The following is a 25,343-nucleotide window of genomic DNA, read 5'->3' on the forward strand; positions in this document are numbered from 1 at the left end:
GTATTTTGCATATCTATTTCAATACAAATTTACCTTACAGTATGTGCATTTTTTATATTTATTTTAATACAAATTTTAATATTTTATGTGTATTTTGGTATATATATTTTTATAAAAAATGCGTTATTTTATGGCTATTTTGCATCTTTATTTTCATACAAATTTATATTATTTAATTAATATTCTGTGTATTTATTTTGATACGATTTTACATTATTCTATTTGTGTTTTGTATATATTTTTTTATACATATTTACATTATTTAATAAGTATTTTGTATATATATTTGATACAAATTTTCGTTATTTTAAGTGTATATGTTTATATATTTTCATTCAAATTTCCATTATTTTATGTGTATTTTGTATATCTATTTCAATACAAATTTACCTAATTTTCTGTGTATTTTGTATATTTATTTTCATACAAATTTAAATTATTTTTCTGTATTTTTGTATATAGTTTTATACAAACTTATGTTATTTTAAGAGTATTTTGTATATCTATTTTCATACAAATACACATTCTTTTATTGATATTTTGTTTATTTATTTTGACGAGAATTTAAACTATTTAATGTGTATTTTGTATATATATTTTTATACGTATTTACATCATTTTATGTGTATTTTGTATATATATATATATATTTCTATGGAAATGCACGTTATATTATGTGTATTCGTATATAGATTTTTAAACAAATTTACACTTTTATGTGTATTTTGCATATTTTTTCAATACAAATTTACCTTATTGTATATGCATTTTGTATATTAATTTTAATACAAATTTAATTATTCTATGTGTATTTTTGTAGATGTATTTTTATAAAAATATTCTTTATTTTATGGGTATTTTGCATCTTTATTTTCATACAAATTTACGTTATTTTATTGATATTCTGCTCATTCATTTTGATACGATTTGACATTATTCTATGTGTATTTTGTATATATTTTTCATACAAATTTACGTTATTTTATGTGTATTTGTTTATATATTTTGACCCAAATGTACAATATTTTATGGGTATTTTGTATATATATATTTCAAAAGAAATTTACCTAGTTTTATGTGTATTTTGAATATCTATTTTCATACAAACTCAAATTATTTATATGAATTTTTGTATATATTTTAATTCAAATTTTAGTTATGTTATGTGTATTTTGTAAATCTATTTTCATTCAAATATATATTATTTTATTGGTATTTTGTTGATTTATATTGATACGAATTAACATTATTTTATGTGTATTTTGTATACATTTTTTTATACGTATTTACTTCATTTTATGTGTATTTTGTATATATATTTTTATATAAATCTACGTTATTTTATGTGTATTCGTATACATATTTTGAAACAAATTTACATTGCTTTATATGTATTTTGCATATCTATTTCAATACAAATTTATCTTATTGTACATATAAAACAATGTAAAATTGTTTCAAAATATATGTGAATACACATAAAATAACGTAGATTTCTATAAAATGTATATACAAAATACACATAAATAAATAAATACGTATAAAATGTAAACAGAATACACATAAAATACTAAATTCGAAACAAAATAAATAAACAAAATACCAATAAAAATTGTATTTGAATAAATATAAATGGACAAAATACACATACAAAATAAACATAAAATAAGGTGAATTTGTAATGAAATATATGTACAAAATACACATAAAATAATGTAAATTTATATGAAAATATATATACAAATACACATAAAATCCCATGAATTTGTATAAAATTATATATTCAAAATAAATATTAAATAATGTAAAAAATTATAAAAATATATATACAAAGTACATATAAAATAATTTAAATTCTAATCAATATAAATCAACAAAATACCAATAAAATAATATATATTTGAATGAAAATAGATTTACAAAATACACATAACCTAACTAAAATTTGTATTGAAATATATACAAAAATACATAAAAATAATTTGAGTTTGTATGAAAATAGATATTCAAAATACACATAAAACTAGGTAAATTTCTTTTGAAATATATATACAAAATACCAATAAAATATTGTAAATTTGTGTCAAAATATATAAACAAATACACATAAAATAACGTAAATTTGTATGAAAAATATATACAAAATGCATTTCTTATAAAAATATATATACCAAAATACACATAAAATATTTAAATTTGTATTGAAATAAATATACAAAATGCACATGCAATAAGGTAAACTTCTATTGAAAGAGATATGCAAAAATACATATAAAACAATGTAAATTTGTTTCAAAATATATATACGAATACATAAAATAACGTAGATTTCCATAAAAATATAAATACAAAATACACATAAAATTTGGTAAATACGTATAAAAAAAATGTAAACAAAATACACATAAAATAATATAAACTCGAAACGAAATAAATAAACAAAATACCAATAAAAAAATGTGTATTTGTTCTGTGTATTTTTGTATATTGTTTTATACAAATTTACGATATTTTATGTGTATTTTGTATATTTATATTTATACAAATACACATTCTTTTACTGGTATTTTGTTTATTTATTTTGATACGATTTTTATGTGTATTTTGTATTCATTTTTTTATACGTATTTACTTCATTTTATGTGTGTTTTGTATATTTTTTTCATAGAAATCAACGTTATTTTATGTGTATTCGTATATATATTTTGAAACAAATTTACATTGTTTTATATGTATTTTGCATATCTATTTCAATACAAATTTACCTTACAGTATGTGCATTTTTTATATTTATTTTAATACAAATTTGAATATTTTATGAGTATTTTGGTATATATATTTTTATAAAAAAATGCGTTATTTTATGGCTATTTTGCATCTTTATTTTCATACAAATTTACATTACTTAATTAATATTCTGTGTATTTATTTTGATACGATTTTACATTATTCTATTTGTGTTTTGTATATATTTTTTTATACATATTTACATTATTTAATTAGTATTTTGTATATATATTTGATACAAATTTTCGTTATTTTAAGTGTATATGTTTATATATTTTCATTAAAATTTCCTTTATTTTATGTGTATTTTGTATATGTAGTTCAATACAAATTTACCTAATTTTATGTGTATTTTGTATATTTATTTTCATACAAATTTAAATTATTTTTCTGTATTTTTGTATATAGTTTTATACAAACTTAGGTTATTTTATGAGTATTTTGTATATCTATTTTCATACAAATACACATTCTTTTTTTGATATTTTGTTTATTTATTTTGACGAGAATTTAAATTATTTAATATGTATTTTGTATATATATTTTTATACGTATTTACATCATTTCATGTGTATTTTGTATACATATTTCTATAGAAATCTACGTTATATGATGAGTATTCGTATATAGATTTTTAAACAAATTTACACTTTTATGTGTATTTTGCATATTTTTTCAATACAAATTTACCTTATTGTATATGGATTTTGTATATTAATTTTAATACAAATTTAATTGTGTATTTTGTATATTTATTTTCATACATATTTAAAATATTTTTGTGTATTTTTGTATATAGTTTGATACAAATTTAGGTTATTTTATGTGTATTTTGTATATCTATTTATATACAAATACATTCTTTATTGATATTTTGTTTATTTCTTTTGACATGAATTTACATTATTTTATGTGTATTTTTAATATATTTTTATACAAATTTACATCATTTTATGTGTATTTTGTATATATTTCAAACAAATTTAAATTATTTTATGTGCTTTTTGTGTATATATATATATATATATATATATATATATATATATATATATATATATATATATATATATATATATATATATATATATATATATATATTTTATATATATTTATATATATATATATATATTTATATATATATATATATATATATATATATATATATATATATATATATATATATATATATCTATATATATATATATATATATATAGATATATATATATATATATATATATATATATATATATATATATATATATATATATATATACATATATATATATATATATTTTATACAAATTTATATTATTTTATTGGTATTTTGTTTATTTATTTGATACAAATTTACATGATTATATGTGTATTTTGTATACATTTTTTATACGTATGTACATTAATTTATGTGTATTTTGTTTATATATTTTATACAAATTTACGTTATTTCATGTGTATTTGTATAAATATTTTGAAACAAATTTACTTTATTTATATGTATTTTGTATATATATTTATGTGTATTCTGTGTGTATTTAGGTTATATATAGAATAATGTAAAATCGTATCAAAATAAGTAAACAGAATATCAATAAAATAATTTATGTAATTTGTATGAAAATAAAGATGCAAAATACACATGAAATGAAGCATATTTTTTATAAATACATATACAAAAATACATTCATAGAATAATTAAATTTGTATTAATTAATATACAAAATGCACATACAATAAGGTAAGTTTGTATTGAAAATACACATAAAACAGTGTAAATTTGTTTCAAATATATATACGAATACACATAAAATAACGTTGATTTCTATAAATATATATATAAAATACACATGAAATTATGTAAATACGTATAAAAAATGTAAACAAAATACACATAAAATACTGTAAATTCGCGTCAAAATAAATAAACGAAATATCAATAAAAGAATGTGTATTTGTATAAAAATAAATATACAAAATACACATAAAATAACCTAAATTTGTATCAAACTATATACAAAATACACTTAAATTTGTATATACAGAATACACATAAAATAAGTTAAATTTGTAATGAAATATATGTACAAAATACACTTAAAATAATGTAAATTTATATGAAAAATATATACAAACACAAATAAAATAATTTAAATTTGTATCAAAATATATATTCAAAATATTAATAAAATAATGTAAATTTGTATGAAAATAAAGAAGCAAAATACCCATAAAATAACGCATTTTTTTATAAAAATATATATACCAAAATACACTTAAAATTTATTAATTTGTATTAAAATAAATATATAAAAAGCACATACAATTAGGTAAATTTGTATTGAATACATTTAAAACAATGTAAATTTGTTTCAAAATATATATACGAGTTCATATAAATTAACGTAGATTTCTATAAAGATAAATATACAAAATACACATAAAATGAAGTAAATATGTATAAAAAAATGTATACAAAATACACATAAAATAATGTAAATTCGTATCAAAATAAATATACAAAATACCAATAAAAGAATGTGTATTTGTATAAATATAAATATACAAAATACACATAAAATAACGTAAATTTATATAAAACTATATAAAAAATACAGAAGTATTTTAATTTGTATGGAAATAGATATACAAAATAAGGTAAATTCGTTTCAAATTCAATAAATAAATTCAGATAAAAGAACGTATATTTGTAGAAAAAATAAATATACAAAATACACATAAAATAACGAAAATTTGTATGAAAATATATAAAAAAATAAACAAAAATAATTTTAATTTGTATGAAAATAAATATACAAAATACACATGTATTTTGTATATCTATTTTCACACAAATTTAATTACTTTTGTGTATTTTTGCATATAGTTTTATATAAATTTACGTTATTTTATTTGTATTTTGTATATTTATATTTATACAATACACATTCTTTTATTAGTATTTTGTTTATTTATTTTGATACGAGTTTACATTATTTTATGTGTATTTTGTATATCTTTTTTTATACGTATTTACATCATTTTATGTGTATTTTGTATATTTATTTTCATATAAATCTACGTTATTTTATGTGTATTCGGATATATATTTTGAAAAAATTTACATGGTTTTATATGTATTTTGCATATCTATTTCAATACAAATTTACCTTATTGTATGTGCATTTTGTATATTTATTTTAATACAAATTCAAATATTTTATGTGTGTCTTGGTATAAATATTTTTATAAAAATGCGTTATTTTATGGGTATTTTGCATCTTAATTTTCATACAAATTTACATTATTTTATTAATATTCTGTGTATTTATTTTGATACGATTTTATATTATTCTATTTGTGTTTTGTATATATTTTTTTATACATATTTACATTATTTAATGTGTATTTTTTATATATATTTTATAAAAATTTACGTTATTTTAAGTGTATATGTTTATATATTTTCATTCAAATTTACATTATTTTATGTGTATTTAGTAAATGTATTCCAATACAAATTTACCTAATTTTATGTGTATTTTGTATATTTATTTTCATAGAAATTAAAATTATTTTAGTGTATTTTTGTATATAGTTTTATACAAATTTTGGTGATTTTATGCGTATATTCTATATCTATTTTCAAACAAATACACATACTTTTATTGATAATTTTTGTATTTAAATTGACGCGAAATTACATCATATAATCTGTATTTTATATATATATATATATATATATATATATATATATATATATATATATATATATATATATATATATATATATATATATATATATATATATATAAATATACGTTGATTTATGAGTATTCGTATATAGATTTTGATATAAATTTACACTGTTTTATGTGTATTTTGCATATTTTTTCAATACAAATTTACCTTATTGTATATGAATTTTGTATATTAATTTTAATACAAAGTTAATTATGTATGTGTATTTTTGTATATGTATTTTATAAAATATGCTTTATTTTATGGGTATTTTGCATTTTTATTTTCATACAAATTTACATTATTTTATTTATATTCTGTTTATTTTTTTCAAACAATTTTACATTATTCTATGTGTATTTTGTATATCTATATATATACGTATTTACTTAATTTTATGTGTATTTTGAATATATATTTTATGTGTATTCGTATATATATTTTGAAACAAATTTACATTGTTTTATATGTATTTTTGCATATCTCTTTCAATATAAGTTTACCTTATTGTATGTGCATTTTGTATATTTATTTCAATACAAATTTAAATATTTTATGTGTATTTTGGTATATATATTTTTATAAGAAATGCGCTATTTGATGGGAATTTTGCATCTTTATTTTCATACAAATTTACATTATTTTATTAATATTCGGTGTATTTATTTTGATACGATTTCACATTATTCTATTCGTTTTTTGTATATATTTTTTTTATACATATTTACATTATTTAATGTGTATCTTGCATATATATTTCATTCAAATTTATTATCTATTATTTATTTTCATACAAATACACATTCTTTTCATGATATGTTGTTTATTTATTTTGACACGAATTTACCTAGATATGTATATTGTATATATATTTTTATACGTATTTACATAATTTCATGTGTATTTTGTATATATATTTCTATAGAAATCTACGTTATTTTATGTGTATTCGTATATATATTTTGAAACAAATTTACTTTGTTTTATATGAATTTTTGAATATCTCTTTCAATACATATTTACCTTACTGTATATGCATTTTGTATATTTATTTCAATACAAATTTAAATATTTTATGTGTATTTTGGTATATATATTTTTATAAAAAATGCGCTATTTTATGGGAATTTTGCATCTTTCTTTTCATACAAATTTACATTATTTTATTGATATTCTGTGTATTTATATTGATAGGATTTTCATTATTCAATTTCTTTTTATATATATTTTTTATACACATTTACATTATTTAATGTGTATCTTGCATATATATTTTATACAAATTTACGTTATTTTAAGTGTATTTGTTTATATATTTTCATTCAAATTTACATTATTTTATGTGTATTTTGTATATGTATTTCAATACAAATTTACCTAATTTTATGATTATTTTGTATATTTCTTTTCATACAAATTTTAAATATTTTTTTGTATTTTTGTATATAGTTTTATACAAATTTAGGTTATTTTATGTACGCATTTACATTATTTAATTGTTGTTTTGTATATATATTTTTATACAAATTTACTTTATTTTATGTGCATTTTTGTACATATATTTTTTTTTGAAATTTGCGTTATTTTATGTGTATTTGTATATGTTTTCTCATACAAATTTACATTATTTTATTGCTATTTTGTTTATTTATTTTGATACGAATGAAAATAGATATACAAAATATACATAAAATAAACTAAATTTGTATTGAAATATATATACAAAATACATAAAATAATGTAAATTTGTATGAAAATAAAATTGCAAAATACACATACAATAAGGTAAATCTGTATATAAATAGATATGCAAAATACATATAAAACAATGTAAATTTGTTTCAAAATATATATACAAATACACTTAAAATAACGTAGATTTGTATAAAAAATGAAGTAAATACGTATAAGAAAATGTATACAAAATACACATAAAATAATGTAAATTCGTTTCAAATTAAATAAACAAAATACCAATAAAAGAATGTGTATTTGTATAAATATAAATATACAAAATACACATAAAATAACGTAAATTTGTATAAAACTATATACTAAAATACAAAGAAGTAAATAAATTCGTATGAAAATAGATATACAAAATACAGATAAAATAAGCTAAATTTGAATTGAAATATATATACAAAATACATAAAACAATGTAAATTTGTATCAAAATATTTATACAAATAAATATAATTATGTAAATTTGTTTGAAAATATATAAACAAAATACACATTAAGTAATGTAAATACGTATAAAAAATATGTACAAAATACACATATAATCATGTAATTCGTATCAAAATAAATAAACAAAATAGCAATAAAATAATGTAAATTTGTATGAGAAAACATTTACAAATACATATAAAATTACGCAATTTTTTTAAAAAATATATGTACAAAAATGCACATAAAATGAATTAAATTTGCATAAAAAATATATATACAAAACACACATTAGATAATGTAAATGCGTCCATAAAACAACCTATATATGTATAAAACTATATTAAAAAATACACAAAAATAATTTAAATTTGTATGAAAAGAAATATAGAAAATACACATAAAATCAGGTAAATTTGTATTGAAATACATATACAAAATACACATAAAATAATGTAAATTTGAATGAAAATATATAAACAAAAACACATAAAATAACGTAAATTTGTATGAAATATATATTCAAAATACACATTAAATAATGTAAATATGTATAAAAAAATATATACAAAACACAAATAGAATAATGTAAAATCGTATTACAGAATATTAAAAAAAATAATGTAAATTTGTATGAAAATTAAGATGCAAAATACCTATAAAATAACGCATTTTTTTATTAAATTATAGATACCAAAATACACATAAAATATTTGAATTTGTATTACAATAAATATACAAAATGCACATACAATAAGATAAATTTGTATTGAAATAGATATGCAAAATACATATAAAATAATGTATATTTGTTTCAAAATATATATACGAATACACATAAAATAACGTAGATTTCTATAGAAATACATATACAAAATACACATAGAAGTAAGTAAATACGTATAAAAAAATGTATACAAAATACACATAAAATAATGTAAAATCGTATAAATATAAATAAACAATATACCAATAAAAGAATGTGTATTTGTATAAATATAAATATACAAAATGCACATAAAATAACGTAAACTTATATAAAACTATATGCAAAAATAACGCAAATTTCTATAAAAATATATGTACAAAAATGAACTTAAAATAAATTTGCATAAAATATATATACAAAACACACTTTAGATAATGTAAATGAGTATAAAAATATGTATATATTATAACTATTAAATAATCTAAATTGTTATCGAATTAAATTAATAAAATACCAATAAAATACTGTAATTTTTGATGAAAATATATATAGAATATACACATAAAATAACCTAAATACAAACATAAATATATATATATATATATATATATATATATATATATATATATATATATATATATATATATATATATATATATATATATATATATATATATATATATATATATATATATATATATATATATATATATATATATATATATATATATATATAAATATATATATCTACACATAAATAATTTAAAATTGAATGAAATAAATATACAAAATACATAAAATAAGGTGACCTATAAGATAAATCTAAGATAACTGAAAATACAAATACAAAAATAAAATAATAAAAAATGAAATAAATATATAAAATAACATAAAATAAGGTAAATTTGTAATAAAATATATGTAAGAATACACATAAAATAAAATAAATTTGTATGAAAATATATATAAATACACATAAAATAGCATGAATTTGTATAAAATTTGTTTAAAATATATAGAATACACACAATAAAATAATGTAAATTTTATTAAAATAAATATATAAAATATCCATAAAATATTTTATACGTAGAAAATATATATAAAATACATATAAAATAATGTAAATTGTAAAAATAAATACACAAAATTCCAATAAAAGAATGTATATATGTAGAAAATATATATACAAAAACACATCAATAATGTAAATTTGTATAAAAATATATAAAAATACACAAAATAATTTAAATTTGAAAATATATATACAAAATACATATAAAGTTAGACAAATTTGTATTGAAATACATATACAAAACTCACATAAAATAATGTAAATTTTTATGAAAATATATAAACAAATACATATAAAATAACGTAAATTTAAATAAAATATATATACAAAATATACATTAAATATTTTAAATATGTATAAAAATATATTATATTATTTATATTTGTAGTGATATTGGAGTTATTTATGTATTTTGTATATGTTTTCTCAGAAATTTACATAATTTTATTGGTATTTTGTCTATTTATTTTATACGAATTACATGATTATTTGTGTATTTTGTACATTTTTTTATACGTATTTACATTATTTAATGTGTATTTTGTTTATATATTTTTATACAAATTTACGTTATTATATGTGTATTTGTATAAGTATTTTGATACAAATTTACATTATTTTATGTATTTTGTATTTATATTTCAATTCAAATTTAGCTTATTTTATGTGTATTTTGTATATCTGTTTATTTTAATACAAAATCAAATATTTTATGTTTTTTCGTATATATATTTTTATAAAAAATGCGTTATTTTATGGGTATTTTGCATCTTAATTTTCATACAAATTTACATTATTTTATTAATATTTTCTGTATTTATATTGATACGATTTTACATTATTTTATTTGTTTTGTATATATTTTTTTATACATATTTACATTATTTATTGTGTTTTTTGTATATATATTTGATACATATTTACGTTATTTTAAGTTATTTTATGTGTATTTGTTAATATATTTTGACACAAATTTACAATATTTTATGGGTATTTTGTATATATATTTCAAAAGAAATTTACCTAGTTTTATGTGTATTTTGAATATCTATTTTCAAACAAACTCAAATTATTTTTATGTATTTTTGTATATATTTCAATATAAATTTTAGTTATGTTATGTGTATTTTGTAAATCTATTTTCATTCAAATATATATTATTTTATTGGTATTTTGTTGATTTATATTGATACGAATTTACATTATTTTATATGCACTTTGTATATATATTTTTATACGCATTTACATTATTTAATATTTATTTTGAATATATAATTTTATACAAATTCATGGTTTTTTATATGTATTTGTATATATATTTTCATATAAATTTACATTATTTTATGAGTATTTTATACATATATTTCATTACAAATTTACCTTATTTTATGTTTATTTTGTATGTGTATTTTGTACATTTATATTTATACAAATACACTTTCTTCTATTGGTATTTTGTTTATTTATTTTGTTTCGAATTTACATTATTTTATGTGCATTTTGTTTACATATTTTTATACGTATTTACTTAATTTTATGTATTTTGTATATATATTCCTATAGAAATCTACGTTATTTTATGTGTATTCGTATATATATTTTGAAACAAATTTACATTGTTTTATATGTATTTTTGCATATCTCTTTCAAAAGAAGTTTACCTTATTGTATGTGCATTTTGTATATTTATTTCAATACAAATTTAAATATTTTATGTGTATTTTGGTATATTTATTTTTATAAGAAATGCGCTATTTTATGGAATTTTGCATCTTAATTTTCATACAAATTTACATTATTTTATTAATATTCATGTATTCATTTTGATACGATTTTACATTATTCTATTTGTTTTTTGTATATACTTTTTTATACATATTTACATTATTTAATGTGTATCTTGCATGTATATTTTATACAAATTTATTATCTATTATCTATTTTCATACAAATACACATTCTTTTCATGATATTTTGTTTATTTATTTTGACACGAATTTACATTATTTGATATGTATTTTGAATATATATTTTTATACGTATTTACATAATTTCATATGTATATTGTATATATATTTCTATAGAAATCTACTTTATTTTATGTGTATTCGTATATATATTTTAAAACAAATTTACTTTGTTTTATATGTATTTTTGAATATCTCTTTCAATACAAATTTACCTTACTGTATATGCATTTTGTATATTTATTACAATACAAATTTAAATATTTTATGTGTATTTTGGTATATATATTTTTATAAAAAATCCGATAATTTTAGTGAATTTTGCATCTTTATTTTCATACAAATTTACATTATTTTATTGATATTCTGTGTATTTATTTTGATACGATTTTACATTATTCTTTTTGTTTTTTGTATATATTTTTTTCTACACATTTACATTATTTAATGTGTATCTTGCATATATATTTTATAGAAATATACGTTATTTTAAGTGAATTTGTTTATATATTTTCATTCAAATTTACATTATTTGATGTGTATTTTGTATATGTATTTCAAAACAAATTTATTTAATTTTATGTGTATTTTGTATATTTACGCATATACATTATTTAGTGTGTGTTTTGTATATATATTTTTATGCAAATTTACTTTATTATATGTGCATTTTTGTACATATATTTTTATAGAAATTTCCGTTATTTGTATATGTTTTCTCATACAAATTTACATTATTTTACTGCTATTTTGTTTATTTATTTTGATACGAATTACATGATTATATTAGTATTTTGTATATATTTTTATACGTATTTACATTTCTTAATGTGTATTTTGTTTATATATTTTAAACAAATCTACGTTATTATATATATTTGTATAAATATTTTGATACAGATTTACATTATTTTATGTATTTTGTATGTACATTTCAATTCAAATTTAGATTATTTTAGCTGTATTTTGTATATATATTTTCATACAAATTTAATAACTTCTGTGTATTTTTGTATATAGTTTTATACAAATTTACGATATTTTATGTGTATTTTGTTTATTTATATTTATACAAATACACTTTCTTTTACTAGTATTTGTTTATTTATTTTGATAATGATTTTATGTGTATTTTGTATTCATTATTTTATTGCTATTTTGTTTATTTATTTTGATACGAATTACATGATTATATATGTATTTTGTATATATTTTTATAGGTATTTACATTACTTAATGTGTATTTTATTTTATATTTTTAAACATATCTACGTTTTGTATATGTATTTGCATAAGTATTTTGATACAGATTTACATTATTTTATGTATTTTGTTTGTACATTTCAATTCAAATTTAGTTTATTTAGCTGTATTTTGTATATATATTTTCATATAAATTTACATTATTTTATGTGTATTTTGTTATATTTCATTACAAATTTACCTTATTTTATTAATATTTGTGTTTATTTTGTATGTGTATTTTATATGTATTTTGTATATATTTTATAGAAATCAACGTTATTTTATGTGTATTCGTATATATATTTTGAAACAATTTACATTGTTTTATATGTATTTTGCAGTATTTATCTGTTTCAATACAATTTGTGTATTTTGAATATCTATTTTCATAAAAATAAAATTATTTATATGTATTTTTATATATTTTAATACAAATTTTAGGTTATGTTATGTGTATTTTGTAAATCTATTTTCATTCAAATATATATTATTTTATTGATATTTTGTTGATTTATATTGACACAATTTACATTATTTTATATGTACTTTTTATATATTTTTTATATGCATTTACATTATTTAATATTTATTTGCATATATAATTTTATACAAATTCATGGTATTTTATGTGTATTTGTATATATATTTTCATATAAATTTACATTAGTTTATGTGTATTTGTACATATATTTCATTACAAATTTTATTTTATAATTATTTTGTATGTGTATTTTGTACATTTATATTTATACACGTTTACTCATAGAAATTTATATTACTTTATTATTTGTTTATTTATTTTGTTACAAATTACATGATTATATGTATTTTGTACACATTGTTGATTTTATACGTATTACATTATTTAATGTATTTTGTTTATATGTTTTCATACAAATTACGTTATTATATGCGTATTTGTATAAATATTTTGATACAAATTTACTTTATTTCATGTATTTTCTATATATATATCAATTCAAATTTAGCTTCATTTGTGTGTATTTTGTTTATATTTTAATACAAATTTAATTACTTCTGTAATATTTTTGTATCACAGTTTTATAAGTTAACATAATATCAATAAAATAATTTAAATTTATAAAAATAAAAATGCAAAATACCCATAAGATAAAGCATTTTTTTAATACATATAAAAATACACATAGAATACTAAATTTGTAATAGAATTATATACAAAATGCAATAATATATTGGGCTGTTGCAAGTTTGTATTGAAAAAAACGCAAAATACAAATAAAACAGTGTAAATTTAGCCTAAAAATATATATTGAATACATATAAATAACGTATATTTCAGAAATATATATAAACACATGTACTATGTAAATACGTATATATATATATATATATATATATATATATATATATATATATATATATAGAGAAAGAGAGCATATATATATATATATATATATATATATATAAAATATATATTAAGTAATGTAAATTCAATAAAAAATAAATTAACAAAATATCATGAAAAGAATGTATTTGAAAGGAAATGATAATAGATAATAAATTTGAAGGAAATATATATGCAAGATAATAATATTAAATAATATAAATATGTATAAAAAAAATGGTACAAAAAGTAAATACAGAAACGTATCAAAATAAATACACCAATATTAATAAAATAATGTAATTTATATAAAATAAGATGTACTCATCAATAGCAAGTATTTATAAAAGAAAGGTTCAAAAATATATGTATGAAATATTTAAATTTGTATTGAAATAAATATATAAAATGCACATAATAATAGGTAACTTTATTGAAAGATATGTAAAAATACATAGAAAAAACAATATAAATTTGTTTCAAAATATATAATACACATAAAATAACGTAGATTTTCTATAAAATATATATATACAAAATAATACATAAAATTAAGCAACACCTATAAAATAGATATTCGTAAATATTAATATAGAATAATGTAAAATTGTTTTAAAAATAACAGAATATAAATAAAATACAAATTTGTATGAAACAAAAATGCAAAATACCCAAGTATTTTTATAAAAATACATACAAAATGTACACATAGCATATAAAACTTTTGAGTTGATCCATATGATTTTGTATATTTTAGAAGTATTTCTTAGTAATACATCCGTGTATTCACCTGACTTAGGTTGGCAAAATTAGATGATACAGCCATTCGCTTTCTTTCTAATCTCTAGGAACTCATTGTTGAAAGTTGGGTTCATAGAATTTTAACCATTACTAATAATATTCAAAAAGGAGGAAAAAAACTGAGGAAGAAGTAGATAAGACGTATATGAGGAAGGAAAAACAGGCCATTAAAGATTAAGCTAAGGTTCCAAATAATGACAGAAAACCATTACTACAATGGAAACTAAGCTCATCCCTAAAGAATACAAGCAGATATAAGTGAGGAGAAATATGGATATGGAGACAGACTCAGAGCTTAGCTTCAGCCCGTAGACTTTAAATACATACAAATTGGTAAACACACACACACACACACACACACACACACACACACACACACACACACAACGATCGAACATCGTCCCAGGCCAAATGCCCAGTATAGGAAGCACATTCTATCTTGCCATAGGATTACCCTTTCATATTATTGAGGTAAATTTTTAAAATTTTCTCTACTGCCTTGGCCTACCTAGTATGACCCTAACAAGTAATGGCAGCCTTTCAAGTCCATCATGAGGATGCTACATAACATTCTGTATGTCCTCCCTGGGTTCTAGCACAAGGTGTCTGGTGATATACAAGACCTTTTAGAGCAAGTGTTCAACTAAGTACATGTAAACCCAAGTGGTACATTTGCACTTTTCAAGGGGTACATTGGGTCCCGAGAGAATAACCATCTACTGCACAATACATGTGCTAATTGCATTCAAATTGCATAAATGTCTTTTTTTTTTTTTTTTTTCAATTTCATATCATTTAGTAAAGCAATACTGTTATTTAACCATTATATCATCAGTCTACATACACAGATTTCATTATAAAATAATATCAACAAAATATTACAATTTCATCGTTTTTTTTTATCCCAAATTAGGGGCAACAATGGGAACCTATAAAATGTCCAAGTGGTGGGCTGGAGAATAACAAAAAAGGTTGGGAAACCCTGCTTTTTAGAGCATACCCTTAGATAATTATAAATTACAGCTGCAAGTACAATGTCCTTAACCGTGGTAGGAGATGAGATCTGATAGATGCTCTAAATACCTGAAACGTGATGCCAAAATTCCAAATGCATTTTCATAAGTTGTACGTGTTCGAGAGCTAAGATAACCGAATATTTCGCTTTTCAATGGGTCTTTTCCTGGACAAGGTTTCCATTAAGGACACTCCTGAGTGGAAAAGCCTCATCTCCTCTACCTTCAGTGCACAAAGGACACATTGTTTTGTCAGAGAAAGAGAAAAGGAAGTTGGTTGATTGATTGATTGATTGATTTGGGATTTTCGTGGCGCCGCAACATCTTAACATATGGCGCCGGAGTGCGTAATAAAATGGAAAGCAAATTAGTAAATAATCTTAGTTTAGAAAATCTATCCATGGACCAAAGTATGTTGAGGGTATTAAAAGTGTTCTAAAATGGTCCATTAGAATAACTTCAGCGTTTAAAGACTACAGGAGATGGAGAACGCCCACCTCCCGCAAATACCCCATGACGTCATATCCCGGGTGAGCACCTTTTCCCCAGCATTAGGGAGAGGGTATTTCCATCTACATGACACTGTGAGAGGTACTGCTCAACGCAGGTCCCAGACTGGGGCACTCGACCAGCAAGTGCCGGACAGTCATGGGGACCAAGCAGTCGTCGCAAGGCTGCACACCCTGAGACATGAGGAAGCTTTGTGTGTAGCGTGTGTGACCCGTCCTCAGGCGGGCCAGAACGGTTTCCGTTTTGCGACACTTTATGTGGGAGTAAGACCACGGACGTCTTGTTTTGGTCGTGACTTCCCCCATCTTGGTGGTGGCAGTCATATCCTCCCATCTGGCCTGGCACACGCTATCAGCGGTGGCTCGGATGTTAGGGGTACAAGTCTTGCAGGAAGTGGGCGAAGGTGAGGTAGCAGCAGGGACAGGCTGGAAGCCGCTGCCTTGGCCAGCTGATCGGCCTGCTCGTTCCCCTGAACTCCTACATGGGCCGGGACCCAGCAAAAGGCCACCTGACTACCCTCGACGGTTTAATAAGTAAAGCCATTCTAAAATCGATAAAATAAGGATGATAGTAATCACGGGCCGCTATAGGCGCCATGCGCTACGAGAGTCGCTACAAACAGTAAAGGAGTTCTGGGGAGACTAAACATAATTTTGAGAGCTAGTAAGATAGCGGAAGTTTCAGCCAAAGACTGACGCCACTCTAGGAAGGCTAACGCCCCGGCAGAAAAAGACGACACTGAAGCCTGCTCCAGTGTCCGACTTAGACCCATCCAGAGACGGGAACAGAGCCTCGTGAGAAGAGAAGTGCTCTAAAAATAAGGACTGTGCTGCGTAACAGGGGAGGGAGCTCTTTTGGTCCGTTATAGGTCTACACACTCACGCTGGGAAACTGCCAACAGCCCACCCTCGGGATGCGGTGGGGACAAACAGTGAATGGAGGAACTGCCCAGGCTGCCATAAGTGACTGCACCCATATCCAAAAGGTTTAGGGAAACTCGGCCGAGCGTCATACACGCGAGAGCGAGAATCTTGGGAGGCGGTAACACAAGGCACAGAATCTGGAAGGCGGTGAGTCCGATACCAGCATCTCAGCATTAAAGACCTCCGGCGCAGGTCCAAGGAATGCATGCCAGCATCCACTAACATACTAGCAATCGGACATGACCTAAAGGCTCTTGTTGCAAGACGGACCCCAGCATGATGCACAGAGTCCAACATACGGAGACGAGCATCCGACGCAGATGAATATATCTCGCACCCATACTCCAGTTTCGGAAGTATAAGTGATCTGTGCAACATGAGGAGGGTCAAGCGATCCGCACCCCAAGAGGTATGGGCTAAAACTCTAAGGAGGTTAATTGCCTTCAAACAAGTTGCCTTGATATACCGGAGGTGAGGGACCCAGGTCAGCCTTTGCATCGAATATCAGCCCAAGAAATCGGGTCTCCTCCACACATGAGATTCTGCGACCGTAGAAGTATAGGTCTGGGTCCGTGGACTTCATGAATACGGCAGAAGTGCATGGCCACAGTCTTAGTTTGGGAGAACCGAAAACCTTGAGTTTCAGCCCACGTGGATATCCTGTTAAGTGCCAGCTGTAATTTTCGTTCTATCAGTGACATCCTGATCCAGAGACTGAGATGGACAGGTCATCGACATACAAACTCCCTCGACTCCTTCTGGTAGTACACTAATAACGCTGTTGATGGCCACGGCGAAGAGAGTAACACTGAGAATACCTTGCGGCACACCATCTTCTAAAAGAAGAGCATCAGAGTGCATGTCTCCAACCCTCACCCTCAAGAAACGATTCGATAAAAACTGTTTGATAAAAATCGAGCTGGCCACGAAGACCAAACTCATGGAGGGAAAGTAAGATGCATGACGCCAGGCAGTGTCATACGCTTTTTCCAAATCAAAGAACACTGTAACTTGGTGTTGGTTGGAGGCGAAGCCCTCATATAGATGACTTCAAAGATAGAAGGGCGTTCGAGGTGGATCGCATTTTGCGAAAACCATATTGTACTTGTGATAAAATATTCCCTTTCTCTAAGTACACATGAGCCGCCCATTCACCATCTTCCATAACCTTGCAAAGGCATGAAGTGAGTGATATGACGGTAATTTGTTGCCTGCCGGTGGTCCTTTCCAGGCTTAGGGATTGCAATAATAACGGCAACGCTCCAGGAAGACGGATAATCACCGGTATACCAAATTTATTAAAAAGAGACAATAAAAACATAAGGATTCGTCAGGAAAATGACGTAAAAAGGATAATGTGATGTCATAGGGACATGGTGACCAGTCATCGCAATGTATTAGAGCTTAACGGACTTAAATACTATAAAAAGGGTCATTATACGACCTGCCGTTATTAGAAGCAAACTGAGGCCAGCAGACTCAAGCGCCGACGATGGCGTCCTGAAGGAGATGTAGTGTCTTCCTAGATACATTTGTAAAATGTTGGGCAAGGACTTGAGCAACTGATATATGTTCTGCCTGGTTCCTGCATGATTCTGACTGGACAGGAGGGGAAGGGACTGTATTTTTCCCAGATATTTTCCTCACTCGTTTCAATACCTGCGCTAGGGACGTCTCCTTGTTTAGGGTGGATACGTTTCCACGAAGCTAACGACGGGCCTCTTTATGACCCGTCGGGCATGGGCACGCGCCCGTTTGAAGGCTTCTAAGTAATGTGGATCTCCACGATGTCGGCAGAGGCGTGAGAAAGCGGCTCGTTTTGTCTTCACAGAAGCGGCGCACCAGGGGTCCACTAGGCATGGACGTCTGGGGAAAGTGACCAGACGTCTTTGGAACTGCTAATATGGCTGCTGAGTGGTAAGGTAGTAAAATATGCCACCGCTTCGCCAGTGCTGCTGAAGTCATCTAAAGACCGCAGTGGAACTTAGCTGTTTGAAGAGTTGCCAGTCTGTTTATCTATACGCCAGCGTGGGAGGCGAGTGCGTGGTTCGCCCTTGGCTGACGATAAAACAATAGGGAAGTGGTCACTTCCATGCAAGTTCGGTAAACCTTCCAGTTGAAATCTAAAATAATATTAAAAGAACACAAAGACACATCGATAGCCGTAAAATACCCGTTTGGCTATGGAAGTGCGTCATATCTCCAGAATTAAGAACTCCCAGTTCCTCATCTTCTACCACAGATGCCAGCATCACGCCTCGAGGGTTAGTGGTGCAGTCTCCCACAGTGGATGACGGCCATTCACATCGCCTAGTAAGAGGAAAGGGCAGGAAGATCAGCGATCAAGTTATCAAGATCCCTCCTCTACATGAGCGCTTGGAGGAAGGTATAAGCTGCAAACTGTGTACTGTCGTGGAGAAAGAGCTGGATGCTGACCGCCTGGAAGGAGCTGACAACCATGGCGTGAGAAAGGATATCACGGCGGACCAGTATGGCACTGCCGCCACGATTCCCTTGGTCTTGTAGAGGATAAGAATATAAAATATGGTAACCAGGAGGCCCAAAAGGAGTACTTTCTCCTACCATGGTCTCCTGAATGCAAATGCATACTGGGGAATAACGGCTATAAGACTGAGCAACTCTTCCCAATTGGCACGCAGACCACGGCAGTTCCACTGCACGATATTGAAGATGATTACTTAGTGAGGTGCTTTGGGGCTCTTCCGGAGAGGAATCGCCCTGCACCTACTGGGTTCCTTTTAAAGGGGCCATCACCCTTCATTAAAGGACCCTTGGTCCGAGCTGTAGCTGGTTGCGATACCATATGTACCGCAGACCGATTGGCAGGCTGGGGGCATTCAACTACCCTCCTGCCCGCGACTGCTGCCGGCGTCTTCCCTCTCCCGCCTCTCCCAACCGTCCGCCACTCTGAGGTAGCAGCAGAGGAGGAGGAAGCAGAGGAGGTCCCCGGAGAAGACTCTCCGAGGTTGGAGGCCACGGGCGCCGGCAGCGACGCACTGCAGCCTGAGCACCAGCAGACTCCGGCCCACAGACAGCCGGAGAAGTTGGCGCAGGGCGGCGGCAGCAGCCGACGCCTGGGGTACCTCCGGCTATCCTAAAACTGGCGCCGGATTTTGCAGCTTGGTAGTGGGAGTCTCATCGATAGACTCCTCACTGCGTGAACGTTTCTTTTGTTGTTGCTCTGTTCGTAGCTGGACACGATTTGTTGTTATTTCAGGTAAAGGCGTCGACACAGAAACGACGGGAGCTGCAGGGCACGACATATCCTGGGAGGTTTTGAGACGGCGTTGAGCGTGTGACTGGAGAACTGAGGCATAGGTTCTACCAGGACTAGACAGCCTGGTAAGGGCGAGCGCTTTGCCTCTACAAAAGACAATTTCTCTTTATTTCGAATGGTAAGCACCTCTCTCAAATCTAAGGCGATCACACTCTTTCGATGAAGCTGGATGGGGCTCGGCACAGTGGTAGCACCGAACAGGGCCTGGCACTCCTCACCATGGTCATCCCTACCGCAGGTGACGCATACTTTAGGGAGACCATTCTGCAGGCGGCGGGCATGTCCGAGTCACATGTCCATATAACTGGCAATGGAAACAACGTCTGGGGTTTGGGACATATGGTTTCACGTGGAGGTTTAACCATGCCAATTTTACAGTTCTAGGGAGCCTAGCCGATTAAAAGTTATGAATAGTGTGGGTGTGGGTGTCAGTGCTCCTTCTTCTTCTTGTGGACACGCCTCACCGCAACAACGTCATACCTCGAGTTCCTTAATCAGGCGCTCCTCCGAGTAACGAAGGAGGTCTCTTGAAAATACCACGCCGCGCGATTGGTTCATGGTAGCATGGGGGCACATGATACTGCAGCCCCTGGAACTGAGGTGAGGGCACGGAGTCTTTTCACTTCTTCAGGAGAAGAGACTCTCCACAAGAAGGCTATCTCCTGCGGAAGCATCTTCGGCTCTCTGCCGCAAGTCTGACAAGTTCACGGTGGACTTCGAAAATGTCGAGATCATTAACAGATCGACCATCTAGGGACTTTACGGTGATGTATTTGTCATAGGATACAGATTCAAACAGACCGGCAGGACTCAACTTGAGAACCTGCGAGACTGGCACATTCTTTGGTCCCTGCTTCCGGCTCTTGTCCGGGGAGCCACCGGGTCTGGGGATTAAGAAAGAAGAGGCAGATGCCCTTTAGTGCCACTGGAGCCTGAAACGGCTCCAGGGTGGCGATGAGGGAAGGCTGAGAAGAGGTTTCCGGGGACGGTCGGAGGTCAGGTAGGGATGTAGGCCGAGGTAAATTCGGGGATTTAGATGCCTACAGCAGACAATTATTTCACTTCCCCACCCCCCCACCCACCACGGAGCCCAACATGGGGAGGCTAATGCTGGAGCAACAGCTCACAGCAGCCTCAGGGGTAGTGGGGGAAGTATACGTGGCAGCGGCCTGATGTGAGGCGGCAGCCGCGGGACCATTGCGGTGCCCATCAGACAACAGCCACTTGACCCTAGCCAACGCATGACCAGCCGATTGATAGAGCGGGGCCACACAAGACCACCCGTCTTACTCCCAACCCTCCGCCAAAGGAGCGTGTTGTCCACCGAAGGGAACTACACCGCCCCGCGGTGGACCCAACTCCCAGACGAGAGGGGCGGGGAGGTACGGGGACGCCACGCACGGCAAACACGTGGGGAGGCTCACATGCCCTTGATGGTAGTCGGCAGGCGATACGTCACCACTGGTAAGCCTCCATTACCAGTAGTGACGGGGAGTGTTAGTCCACTCTGGCCGACAAACAGCAAGCCCACAGAGGTGGACGGACCACCTCAGGTAGGTGCTGCTGACCAGGCTTCAAGCCCCGCTACCACGGTAAGGAACTCCCTCAGCGGGAGAGAAAGGAAGGGTGTTACTGTGGGGTATATTTAGGACATTGTCAGAGAAAGGAAGGGTGTTACTCTGGGGTATATTTAGGACATTGTCAGAGAAAGGAAGGGTGTTACTGTGGGGTATATTTAGGACATTGTCAGAGAAAGGAAGGGTGTTACTGTGGGGTATATTGAGGACATTGTCAGAGAAAGGAAGGGTGTTACTCTGGGGTATATTTAGGACATTGTCAGAGAAAGGAAGGGTGTTACTGTGGGGTATATTTAGGACATTGTCAGAGAAAGGAAGGGTGTTACTGTGGGGTATATTGAGGACATTGTCAGAGAAAGGAAGGGTGTTACTGTGGGGTATATTGAGGACATTGTCAGAGAAAGGAAGGGTGTTACTGTGGGGTATATTGAGGACATTGTCAGAGAAAGGAAGGGTGTTACTGTGGGGTATATTGAGGACATTGTCAGAGAAAGGAAGGGTGTTACTGTGGGGTATATTGAGGACATTGTCAGGGAAAGGAAGGGTGTTACTGTGGGGTATATTGAGGACATTGTCAGGGAAAGGAAGGGTGTTACTCTGGGGTATATTTAGGACATTGTCAGGGAAAGGAAGGGTGTTACTCTGGGGTATATTGAGGACATTGTCAGGGAAAGGAAGGGTGTTACTGTGGGGTATATTGAGGACATTGTCAGGGAAAGGAAGGGTGTTACTCTGGGGTATATTGAGGACATTGTCAGGAAAGGAAGGTGTTACTCTGGGGTATATTGAGGACATTGTCAGGAAAGGAAGGGTGTTACTGTAAGGTATATTGAGGACATTGTCAGGAAAGGAAGGGGGTTACTCTGGGGTATATTGAGGACATTGTCAGGGAAAGGAAGGGTGTTACTCTGGGGTATATTAGGACATTGTCAGGAAAGGAAGGGTTTTACTGTGGGGTATATTGAGGACATTGTCAGGGAAAGGAAGGGTGTTACTCTGGGTATATTGAGGACATTGTCAGGGAAAGGAAGGTGTTACTCTGGGGTATATTGAGGACATTGTCAGGAAAGGAAGGGTGTTACTGTGGGGGTATATTGAGGACATTGTCAGGGAAAGGAAGGTGTTACTCTGGGGTATATTTAGGACATTGTCAGGAAAGGAAGGTGTTACTCTGGGGTATATTTAGGACATTGTCAGAGAAAGGAAGGGTGTTACTCTGGGGTATATTTAGGACATTGTCAGAGAAAGGAAGGGTGTTACTGTGGGGTATATTTAGGACATTGTCAGAGAAAGGAAGGGTGTTACTCTGGGGTATATTTAGGACATTGTCAGAGAAAGGAAGGGTGTTACTCTGGGGTATATTTAGGACATTGTCAGAGAAAGGAAGGGTGTTACTCTGGGTATAATGAGGACATTGTAATGGCAAGTAAGGGTTTTACTCTGGGGATATTTAGGAAATTTTCAGTGAAAGGAAGGGTGTTACTATGGGGGATATTGAGTACATTTTCAGTGAAAGGAAGGGTGTTACTCTGGGGTATATTGAGGACATTGTCAGGGAAAGGAAGGGTGTTACTCTGGGGTATATTGAGGACATTGTCAGGGAAAGGAAGGGTGTTACTCTGGGGTATATTGAGGACATTGTCAGGGAAAGGAAGGGTGTTACTCTGGGGTATATTGAGGACATTGTCAGAGAAAGGAAGGGTGTTACTGTGGGGTATATTGAGGACATTGTCAGGGAAAGGAAGGGTGTTACTCTGGGGTATATTGAGGACATTGTCAGGGAAAGGAAGGGTGTTATTCTGGGGTATATTTAGGACATTGTCTTCCATTTCCAACGCCTTTTTCATACTCCACCTGTCCCAAACACCTCCATCACTACCCCCGCCACAAGCCCCAACATCCACATAGATGAATTTGTAGTCTGCATCCACCAAAGCTAATAGTATCATACTAAAATGACCTTTATAGTCATAGAATTGTGACCCTGTATTGGCGGTTTTTTGAATTAATATTCTTTTCCCATCCAATGCCCCTATGCACATTGGAAACTGCCACTGTGAGAAATAATCACTGGCAATCTGCCGCCAGTTTTGTATGGTGCTGGGCATCTTTAGGTAGGCTGGTTTCAGGACTTGGTAAATTGCTTGACACACCTCTGGAATAA

This window comes from Eriocheir sinensis, unplaced genomic scaffold (genome assembly GCF_024679095.1).
Source record: "Eriocheir sinensis breed Jianghai 21 unplaced genomic scaffold, ASM2467909v1 Scaffold843, whole genome shotgun sequence".
In the NCBI taxonomy this organism is placed as follows: Eukaryota; Metazoa; Arthropoda; class Malacostraca; order Decapoda; family Varunidae; genus Eriocheir; species Eriocheir sinensis.